We start from the raw sequence: 11,929 nt of genomic DNA on the forward strand, positions 1-11,929 counted from the left end.
CGGCAGAAGGATCAAAATGCGTCAGCGGGCGAGCGAGGGCTTCCCCGGCTGAGCAGCGCCAGGACTACAAGTCCCAGCACGCCCCTCGCTGGCAGGAGCCCCCGCGGCCGCCGTAGGGGCGGGGCCGGGACAGCTGTCGCGGCTGCCGGGGGGGGGGGGGTGAGTGAAAATGAATGAATGAATGATGAATGGATGGATCAAAGGTCACAGAATTTAAGACCATTAAAACAAGTTCAATGCTGTGCCTCTGTATTCTTTGGGTTAATGTTAAGTTCATAGAAAAACCCATATACAGTCTTGGTGGGACCAGAAAGGATGAACGTTACTTGGTACGTTCAGAAGTTGCAAAGCAAATCCTCAGATTTGTTTCTGAAGAGCAAAATTCAGCTGCACAGTTAGGTTTTTAGCTGATCTAAGCCTTAATAGGAATGGTTGGACACGATGATCCTGGAGGTCTTTTCCAACCTTGTGATTCTATGAACTCGCGGCCGTCGCGGGTTTCGTTTCCCGCCAGCGGTGGGAGCAGCCCCGCCTCTGCCCCGGGGCGGCCGCGTGTCCCGGCGGCGGTGGCTTTTATGGAATCACAGCATCGTTAGGGTTGGAAACTACCTCTAAGCTCATCCAGCCCCACCGCCAGCCCGGCACCACCGTGTCCCCAGGTGCCACCTCTGCACGCTTTTTGAAGGCCTCCAGGGATGGAGACTCCACCGCTCCCCGGGCAGCCTGTGCCAGGGCTTCACCACTCCTTCCGTAAAGAAATTTTTGCTAGTAGGGGGCCGAAGGAAGCCGTGCTGGGCGTATCGGAGCCTGCCTGGCTTGGTGCGGGCAGTGAAACGCTCTGCTGGCTCTTTAAAAATCACTTTAAACCTTGGGGTCAAGGGAGGGATGTAACGCTGCTCACCTCTTTCAGACTGAGAGCAGCCCTGCAGAGAAGGACCTGGAGATGCTGCTGGATGAGAGGCTTGACATGACCCGGCAAGATGCACTCGCAGGCCAGAAGGCCGACTGTATCCTGGGCTGCACCAAAATCAGGTGCATCGGGTCGAGGGAGGTGATTCTGCCTCTCTTCCACTCTAAATTGGTACAGTTCTGGAGTCCTCAATGCAGGAAAGACATGGACCTGTTGGAGCAACTCCAAAAGAGGCCCACAAAGATGATAAGAGGGCTGGAGCACCTCCAGTACAAGGACAGGCTGAGAGAGTTGGGTATGTTTAGCCAAGAGAAGACTCCAGGGAGACATTATAGCAGCCTTCTAGTACTTAAAGGGGGCCCGCAGGAAAGCTGTGGAGCGGCTCTTTATCAGGGAGTGCAGTGACAGGATGAGAGGTAATGTTTCTAAGAAGATTTAGGTTAGCTAATGTATAAATATCTCATGATTTTTTGTGGGGTTTTGCCTCTCACTGAGATGATGGCCCAACAGAGTTGTGAATAAAGCAAGCCTATAGTTACCCACTTTCTGGTGAAAATTCTTTAACATTGAGCAAATAAATATTTCCCAATTAGATGCTGAAGCTGTGCTGGCCGTAGCAGAGCCTGCGTGGCTTTGTGCTGGCAGTGAAACCCAGAGCAACACTCTGGCAGCTATTTAAATATCACTTTAAACTTTGTGGGAAGGGGAGAGGTGATCACCTCTTTCTGCTGCACCATTGCCAGCATCTTCAGAGAGGAAGCTGTGTACATGGATAAAGATGCATCATTAACAATGGAAGACTCTGTGGAATTATAGGGGATGATTTTGCTTGCTCTTCTTAGTTCTCTTAGTCAGTATTGCTGTATTGCCTGGGACACGGCAGTCCTGCACAAAGGACATCAGTACTAAAATGGAACCATGGATAAGAGAGCAGGGTATGTCGTAATGGCCAGGCTACGACACGGAAAGCCAAAAGTGCTTGTGCCAAAAATAATCCCAGCCCATCAACAGCAGTGAGGTGATGTTCCAGCAGAGAAGTCCTGGCTGCCCATAATTCATGAAATAACACTTGGCAGGCATAAAGAAGAAAAACTGCAGTCAAATAAGGGGTGTAGCCTCATGATAGGTAGAAGTAAAAAGAAACAGTACCTCAAAGGGCTATAAAGAAGAGATTCTTCATTAACAGATGGCTCAGCCACTGGTTCTGCTATTAAAGACAGGTCAATGTACACATTTAGGGGAAAACCACCTCTTAAAGACTAAAAGCTTATCATGAAAGGAATAGTATGGGCATTTCTGGTTGTTTCTGTATTTGCTCCTAGTTGTATAGTGGTTGGTAAAGAGTGGCCATAGGCTATTTCAGCAGCCTTAATCTGTTTAATCTGGAGTTTCTTTAATGAAACTGGAATAGCTAAATGCCTTACCACTGCTGGGCTAAACCTATCTGTAAGAATTTCCAGCCTTGACTTCAGTTCATTCATTTTGGATTTACTCACAGCATCTGAAATGTTATGTCTAGGAGCCTTGCCTGGGTGAGTATTCTAAGCTGGAAGTTTGGGAGACTGGGTTTTTTCCTCCCAAATTCAGCACTGCAGCTGAAGGCTTGTGATACTTTTTTGATGTAATGGCTGCATTCAGCTTGCTTGTACAGTTGGAAGTGTACAAAGCAGGGCAGAATGTCTATAGTCTGCCCCTACTTCTCAGGTGCTGCTGCTTCTGGGCATAATGTGTGGCCCTTATTTCTGAACTTTTTCTTTTTTCCATCTGCCTATTGTCTTTATTGTCTTTTTCTTTTTTTCCGTCTGCCTTTTTTTAATTTCTCTCTTTGATTCAGTCGTGGCAGTACTGCAGATAGAAGGCATCTTCTCCAGTCTGTATCACTCAGTTCCACAACCACATTGTTTTCCTTTCTATGCTATGGGAACCAGCAGCGTCTTGAAAACTATATGGATCTTGTCATTGGGGAGAAGAACAGTCAGAGGTGTGATGCTAACCCGAAGCAGGCAGCTAATTTCCACTAAGGACAGGGAAAATAGCATTGCTTTGCAATTCTATGTCTTGTCAGCTCTGATTTACATACACATACCTCCCAGCTACGTAGGGCTTTTCACCACCCAGATTTTGGAGGCATGGGAAGTGTGAATGGCAACTCTGCAACATCCTGGCCCTCTAGAAGAAATTCACTTGGACAGGGTACGATCTTTGCTTTGCATACAATGCTTCTCAAACAACCTAATCTTGTTTGCTATACGCAATAAGATCCATGGCTTTGCAGAACAGTTCCCTCTGGGAGCAGTAGCCACTCAGGCTGTCAGCTCACTCCAGGGCTTTAACTGGGAGAGCTGATTTCCATGAGCTATCAAAGGCTCTGCAGAAGACTTTCAAGAGGCACAACTGAGCTCAGCTCTCCTCTTGTTTGTTCTCTCCTTGCCTGTTTTTTTATAAGGCTCATTTCCTCTTTACGCTCACTCACAGAAAGCTGGAGTTCTGAGAGTCCACGTGGTCCTCCAGGAACTTCACTGTGGTGTTCTGGCTGGAGCCGTACATGACTCCCTACACTGAGCCAGCCCTGGAAAAGCCATGTAATACCAATTTCCCCTATAGGAAGAAACAAACCAGCTCAGGCTGTCCATGGGATCCTTGTAAACTCCTTCCAGCCCATTTACTCCTGGAGGGACGTGGAATTGTAAGGCAGGTCTTGGTCTGGTGCCTCAAGCTGTGACATATAGATTAAGGAAGTTTGCAGCCTTTGCATGTCCTGAGGCCATGTGGCAGCCAGAAACATTTGTTCTGGGAGCTGTGAAGTGCTCCACTGCCCTGATGCCAGCTGTCATTTAACAAAGACAATTAGTTACCTGCACATTTGCCTTTTATGATTGATTTGGTTTGATGTCCAGGATGCTGTGAGCTCTGACTGAAGATAAAGGACTTCTTCCAGAGTGGATTCTCTCCCATCTAAAAAACCATGAGCTGACGTTACAGCACCTCCTTCAGTTTTGCACCGAAAGGACCCCCTGGCTTTACAAAGGCTTGTTGAACTTGCCTGGAATGGGTCACTGAGTTTGAAAATACCCATCCTGATGGCATAAACGTTACTTCCGTAAGAAACCCAGCCAAAGCTGACAACCTTAAAGGGGGCATTATTTCATCGCAGCCAAGTAATTTCCACAGTGTTTACACCACACCACTCCTGGTCCTGCCTGTTTACTCTGTGGTTGTCAAAAACCCCAATGAGAGAGGCCTCCTGAAATCTGCAGCTGTGGAACAGCATGAAACAAACTTCATGTTACAAGGTGCAAAATGTGCACATTAAAGTGCTGCTAATCACTTTCGTATCATGCTCAAAGCTTTGACTAATTTCCCTGAGGATGCTGCAGCTTTTCCAGGGGGCCCAGATGCAGCAGAATCCAGCCACTGTGTTGCAGATAAAATCCCACTGGCTGCCAGGCATACAGCTATATTTTATGAGTTATCTAGGAATGCCAGTTCTGGTTCAGACCACACTCTGGCTAGCTGAATAACCTGTTGGTAGCATTAACAGAAACCAAATACCATGGGAAGATCAAGAACAGGAGAAGCACGTGTGGCGCTTCCCTTAATATTCTTTCAGCCTCTAACTACTTTCAGCTCCCCGGACTTTCCTCAGTGCTGTCGCATCAGGTCCTGCCTAAGAGTATCAGAGCTGAGAGGGCACCAGGGCCAGCTGCTGGGTGGAATGAGTAAGGCAGGGGGGACGCGCAGTCTGCGTGCCCATTTGTGGGTGCAAGTGAGTCTGAAAACCAGCAACCCAAGTGGGGCAATGGGCGTCGGGGCTTGTACATCCAGGTGTCTGCAGCTGGAGAGAACAATGATCCAGGGCTAACTACTGGATAAACTGAGTATCTAGGGCCTGTCACTGGGGGCACCCATATTTTATGCATGTCTGCATGTTCCATTAAGGACCTTCTTCCCAAAGAGAGGGACAGGATGATGCTGTTGGTCCTGTTTCCATTTGCACAACTGCTGTTTTGTGGTTTTATCTATGTTTATTTGTGTGGCTGGCCACGTGTAGACGCATACATGTGTTTCTATGTGTGCGTGCCTACTGGGAGTACGCACCCAGCCTTGCTGCTGGCTGGGCCTGGGGACAGAGCTGCAGGCAGCTTCACCTCTGCCAGGTCACCAGCAGGTTTAGCAACTCCAACATACGCCTCTCTCCACTGCAGGCAGGAGGTAATTTTTGCTAAAGAACCAGGCTGAAATGCAGCCATAGTGTGGCAGTTCATTTTTTCACTAGGTATACTGTGCCATGTTCCTAAATGCCTTATCGGCAGAAATACACGCTTATTTTCTGGAGTAGCTGAATCTCTTGCTACTCTGCTGCTTTGGTTACTGAAGAAAGGATTGACAGTAGAGGCGGTCTCTTCTAGACAAGATGTCCTAGTCAATCCTTGGATTACACCTCTATTAGCCAAAGGATGTCAGTGCTACAGTAATTACTTACCCAGCCAGCCTCTGCAGTAGCTAATTAAGGAAGGAGAAAGGTAAAGTTGATTTGTAACACAAAAGCATGCTGAGGGCTGACAATTCAATACTTACGATTATACAAATGGGTATGACTTTATCAGGCACTGCTGCTAGGAAACACGTTAGCACTGTGTGGACCTTGTGTGGAGAAAATACGTATTTACAAAGCGTTCTCCCTCCCTGAGCAACAGCAGCAAACTAGTTCGTGGGGTTTTTTTCATCACAGATATAAAGCAGAATGGGCCCATCTACACTACCTCTTATGCATTATTTTCTAAAATTATCAACAGCTATGATAAAGCTATGCAAAAAAACCCAGGCTGTCGTCTTTATTCTCTTACAGGCTTGGGAGCTGCTGTCAGGACATTTCTGTTGGTGGAACACAGCACCATCTCCCTCAGGTGAGATAATTGCTAAAAGATTTAACAAGGGACTTCCATTAACATGACAAAAAGTTTGCATGAATAATTTAACATGGTAGCTGTGTTTAAAAATAGCTGGAAGATTCTAGATTAAGATTTGAGATGGGAATTTTGAAAAGCCTTTTCCCTACTCTAAGCAGTTCTTCCAACACATACAGAAACTATTACTGTAGGGCCATAAGGGCCCCATGAATCAAGAAGCTTCAAAATCCAGTGCCTTCTCTTGCCACTATTAATACTTTAAAGTAACCTGCACTTTTTTAATCCTCTTGAGAGAATAACTTTCAAACAAACACCACGCAGGATCCAGTGTTATTTCTTTAAAGTTTAATGTCTTGTTTTTAAGATAATACTGTTTAATCAAAAGAAAGGAAGCATATACACATACACAATCATCTTGGATTTTAGCAAAAGAACTTACATTACAGACATACCCAGGAACAGCATAGTTAACCCTTAAGAATATAGAAAAAGCCTCACTGATTAAATGCATTAGTAATAATGAAAAGAAAGTGCACACACAGAGAAGAGAAGACAAAGAAAGAAAATTCCCACCATGCAACTCTGCACCCACCTTCTCAGAATAGGATTCCAGACGTCCAGCAGTTCCAGATAACATTTTCTTAGATCCTATGGAAATTAACCAAAAGCAAGCAAAGAGAACGGGCTTGTTACAGCAAACTCAATGCTCATCCCAAAATGCTGTTTGCTGAGCATCTGGTGGGTTTGACTGTTACATTCCCGAATCTGAGGCCCTTTTAATTGTTTTCCCCTCTGCATCAAAAGCTTTCAATGCCAAAAGCTTTTGATGTAGTCTGGAAGAAATCTGACAAGCTTAATACGGAATGAAAACAGCTCTAGTTGAACATATTGTGAATGTTGGTAGTGGACTAGGAGAAGAGATCTGTGAGACTAGGATAACTAACAGCTATGTATTTGATGCTTTGATCTAGGATCTTAACCTTATAAAGAAGAGGGTTGGTTTCATCTTACAAACCTGAAGTAAACTTTCCACCTGTAAGCCTTGCATTCTGAAACACAAATTCAACTCAGAGGAATAATTACAGGTCATGTAGTATCTTGGATGATATCTTTTCTGTAGACACCATAACCAGCCTGAAGCAGGCTGACTATGCCTGTATTACATCAAATGCCAGAGAGATCAAATATGAATTATAGTACTGTAGCCAATGCAGCTATGGGATTTCCACCTACCCCTCTTCGGGCAGACTGAATCCCTTGTATGAATTCATGGCACTGAATGCATGAAATACAAGTACCAATAACTTCTGTAATTCTCTCTTGGAGGATATGGCTAGAGATACAATAAAGATATACTGGTTTTGAACCTCTTTTGTACACTTGGTAAAGCAATGGAATCTGTGAAACTAACTGAGAGAGGACATGAAGTTTAAACAGCACCTGGAAAGCACCATATTAAATGGGTTTAATTGCATTAAGCCTTCAGCTTTTAAGAGAAAAAAAACCAGTGACTGATAGTCTTTTGCTAACTGACTTTGTTCCCCTCACTAATAAAGCATTTCTAAATACCCATCTTTCAGCTGCATAGATACATTAGTATCTTCTCTCATCTAATTACTTGGCATTTACCTTTAATTTCTGGTTTTTTCGTATCTGACAGGAGATGAACACATCCTAATGGAAGTACTGATGTGAGGATCATCCCTACCATTTTACCAGAACTGAACAGGAGTTTTTGTATCCTTCACAGCTACCACCACTCCTAAAGGGCTGCTTCTACTTTCATCTAAAGTTTGTAAACTAATTAGACAGAGTGTTATCCCAAGTGATTGGTACTTACTTCAGTGTTGCTTAGGTTCCAGCTAAAGCTCTCCCACTAAATCAGTTTCTTGAAGAAAAATATTTGATTATGAATTGAAAACACTACCTTGAGTGTGTGCACGCCTGTCTATAAACTGACAATTCTTCAGCCTTCCTACAGGGAAAGGGAAGACTGTTGCCCTCAACACAGCTCTGATAAAGGTTCTATTTCCTGCAGGTATTCAACTGTTCTCCACCACTCACCCGAGCAATTCTGATAGCTCTGCTCTCTGCACCCTCAGTGGCTGTATGTACAGCTTCACAGAAATTATTACAGCAGATTGACTTGTTTTACAAGAGTCTAAAAATGCTACTGTATGGTAATCAGCCTTCTCACTGCAAGCAACAAGGCAGCCCAAGAAGTGGAGGTGGGATCACAAAACAAAACCCAGACACACTAATAGTAAATATGGAGCCTGGGTTTTCTGCTCTAAGGTGGAATGTAAGTCTGTAGCTGTGTTATCTTGCTCAAGTTGGGTACAGTCAGGAATACATCCATATTAGCTGAAATAGCTAACAGAAAGGATGGTCTAGCAACTACAGCCTGCATCTCTCCCCTTCTTCATGCTAGATAGAGGCAGAGGAGTCACATAAAATCAATTTTATGGCTCCTCTATACTCCCACAGTGGTGGCACTTCAGCGGTTTGCACTTAGTCTGTGCAGCAGGCAGAAGACAACTGAATTCTGTCTCAGGGAATGATTCTGCTCCTTTTACCTTTCTGTAATGCTCTGCATCAAGTGCCACCTAAAAACCTGACTCCTGTGATTTCTCTTGCCCTTTGCACTGAAGAAATACAGTTTGATCATGCTTTGAGACACACCAGTTTGGTGGATGGTTGTGGGTTTGTTTTTTCAAAAAGACTTCTGATATCCTCACTTACTTCCACTTGCTTTTTCTGAAAACAGTTTGGAGTTAACCAGGCTAATAAAATAATCTTCCTACTATATATGTTTCTATGGGTAAAATTCCAGATCTTTGGGCAGCCTTCCTTAGCTAGGAATTAGGCATTTAATTCCACCCTTGGCAAGAGCTAAGAAATAGCAAGACTTTATATCTTAATCTACTACTTGTACTTTTTACCACAAACACATTTGGAAAAAAACACTAACAGAATTCTGGTTTATACATCTCTTCCCTGCTGACATGCCATTTAAAAGTATAAAATAAACAAAGAAACAATGACCTCCCCCAAAACCTATCTGCTGTTTAGTTAGATCTTAGTCAAAGACAAGATTTTGGCAAGCCAGAAGAAAGATATACTTGCCCAGGATTTTGTCTAAAACATTACTTTTGTTTTTAAAGTTTTCTGCAAATTGTAAAAAGTTGAAGGCTGCTTCTCCTTTCCAAATTCAGCCATAGATGTTAAAAAGAAAGTGGAAGAAGTATTAAAAAACACTTGGACATACAATAGACTGAAAGAACACCAGCAGCTTTTCCACGGCTCGTCCTCCACTGCGTCTTAAAAAAGCTCGGTTTTGCAACAAATTTCATCCAGGCGAAAGGCCTTTCTGCCAGACTCCATCACAGCAGACTAAAGGTTGCAGCATCAAATGAAGTCTTTGAGTTAATCCATTGTCCTTTGGCTTTACAAGGTATCTGTGTCTGGTTTGAAGCAATGTAAAGAAAGAAACACTGAAATTAGACTTCCTCCCTTTTTAAAAATCAGGAGAAAGGTAATTTCTTATGTTTTATATGGCTTTTGGAGAAGTAGGTCGGGAAGAAGAGGTAATGCTGTATTGCACCATTCACACACAAGCAAATCCCCTCTACCAACTCACCCCTCCTCCTGAGGATCTGGAGTCAAGAGTCCAAGGCCAGCCTAGAACTTAAGGCTTCCCAGTCAGTGCACTATGCTACAGCTCTGCCAGCAGAAGGGACCAGTACAGTGGATAAATCATTACTGCATACCTCTGGAAACCACAGCAAAACAGAAAAAAAACAAACACAAAAAAAAAATCAAAAAAGAATACATAAATTAAAAATATATGCTATTTCATGAAATTGCAAGACAACGTAAAAGCCTTTGTCCATTCCAGCGGTGCCAGGAGTACCTTTGACTCCTACCTCAAAAAAGAACAAATTAACCTTTCTTCCAGCATGGAGTAGAGCCCTACTCCATTCAAGGACAGAAGGACAATGATCTGAATAAAGGGCACGAAGAAAAGCACTATTTAATTAGTACAACGGGGAAGTCCAGCTTCTGGAAAGCTGAAAACAAATAAGAGGTAACAATTCTCAGTTTCTCATATGCAATGCTCTTCCTTTGCCTTGGTGGTAGCTGCTCTCAATTCATGGCCAGCCTGAACACCACTACTTGCAGAAGCAAATGTAGAAGAGCAGATAACAAGGATATTTGATTTATATTGATGTCCTTTCCCCAAAAATAAAGTTAATGTCCCACATAGGTAACACAGCATTGAATAAGGTTGCCTGAAGACGACGATTGTCCAAATGATTTCTTGCCATTGCTTGCAGACAGACCTTCATAAAAAACAATCTGCAAAAGAAAACTAACCGAAAGGCATGTCTGTACTCCAAAACAGCACCACCCAACATGCAGAACTGTGCGAAAAATCAGCCTTCCCTGCACTGATATCCCTCAACACAAGGCAGGCAAGAAAATCAGCTCCCTTCTTCCTCTGTGGATTTGCAAGACACCAGGTACTTCACTGAAGAAACTGGGAGAGAAAATGGGGAGGGGGGGAATTTTAGCTGTCAAATGTAAACAAATAAACTCAGATATATAATAATAAAAGAACATTTGCAAAAGAAAACTCACAAATAACTACAAAGAACTTTCTTATAAATCAGGATTTAAGCAATTACTCTACTCCATTTTAAAAGTATCAAAGCATATTAAACCTTCCTTTTGTTTTGACAGCAAATTGTTATTTGAAGAAAGTAGGGCAACGATACTAACAAAGACTTCTTATACTCAATGCAGTAACTGCTTCACATTGTAAAAACAGCTCAAAAAGCCTTTCTCAAAAGCCTCTTCCCTCTTTTTCTTCTTTTTTTTTTGATGACTTGACCATTAATACTACATTTCCAAATTCAGCTTAAGTAGTTCTGATATTTATAACAAAATACTATAATGATTCTGAAAAAATGTTTCATACCTTCTTCGCACACAGTCATGGATACGGAAGAAAAATGGCGATTTTCCCCACTCTGGAGGTCCACATGCTGGTAGTGATTACAGAAATATGAACTCTGCTTGGGTTCTGCCCCTGACCCCCCACCTGGAGCTTTACACAGGGCTCTGGACTTCAAACAAACTTCCACTGATGATGTTGACAGCAGTTCTTCCATTGACTTCAGCTGGGAATAAATCAGTTTTTTACTGAGCAGGCTAACTGTTGAATGTCTTCATAGTCTGCAGTTTCCCAATCTTCTCAGCTACTACAGGAGTTAGAAACTAACTGAAATAAAACACTTAGTTAAGAAAAAAAGAAAATCAAGAAGGAAGTCTTGTTGACCACCATATGTTTATTTTTTAAAACAATTTACAAATAAAAATGTTATATTTATCCAAGCAAACACATTTAATACTTTAGTCTTTAACAAGCTATACAAATGAGAACCATCACGATAGAGCTTTCGATAGCTCCATTTGATAGGACCATTCAGGGTAGGCATGCATGTGTCTGTATCACATGAAGCGAGTCCGATTCCTGACACCACGGTTCTGATCTTCTTCTTCAGAGCTGGTCAGCTGCTAAATGATTTAACACAAATAGTTACTGGATCACAATACAATGAAGAAAAACCCATTTCAAACCACATAAGCGACCTCAATATGTCTGGTCCAGCTGTCAGGCCACAGAGCCTTACCGATTAGTCTTCTTCTCTAAAAGCCAGTCGGACAGATTTTCTCCCCTTGCTTAGTGATGTGGCATCCATACATGTGCTCGTACAATACAATGAAACAGCTTAAGTACAGATGAAATACAACAGTAATTACAAATCACAGAGACAGATAAACGAACAAAAAAAATCAACTCTAATCACATTCTTGCATTTCAAACAACAAAAGTAAACAAAACCATGCAATACAGTTTAAAGAAATTTTCAGTTTTAGCTCTTCTGCAAGTCTCCATTTCCTCAAGTTCTAAATTGCTGTTCTTGAGCTTGTCCCAGTGGCTGGGCTACTCACGGTGCTACTGACACAAACAGGGTGAGCTGGAAATCATCCAAGAATGGTCAAAGAATAAAAGCCCCCAAAATAAACAACAAAGACGCACGCA

Source organism: Cuculus canorus, chromosome 3 (assembly GCF_017976375.1).
Source record: "Cuculus canorus isolate bCucCan1 chromosome 3, bCucCan1.pri, whole genome shotgun sequence".
Lineage (NCBI taxonomy): Eukaryota > Metazoa > Chordata > Aves > Cuculiformes > Cuculidae > Cuculus > Cuculus canorus.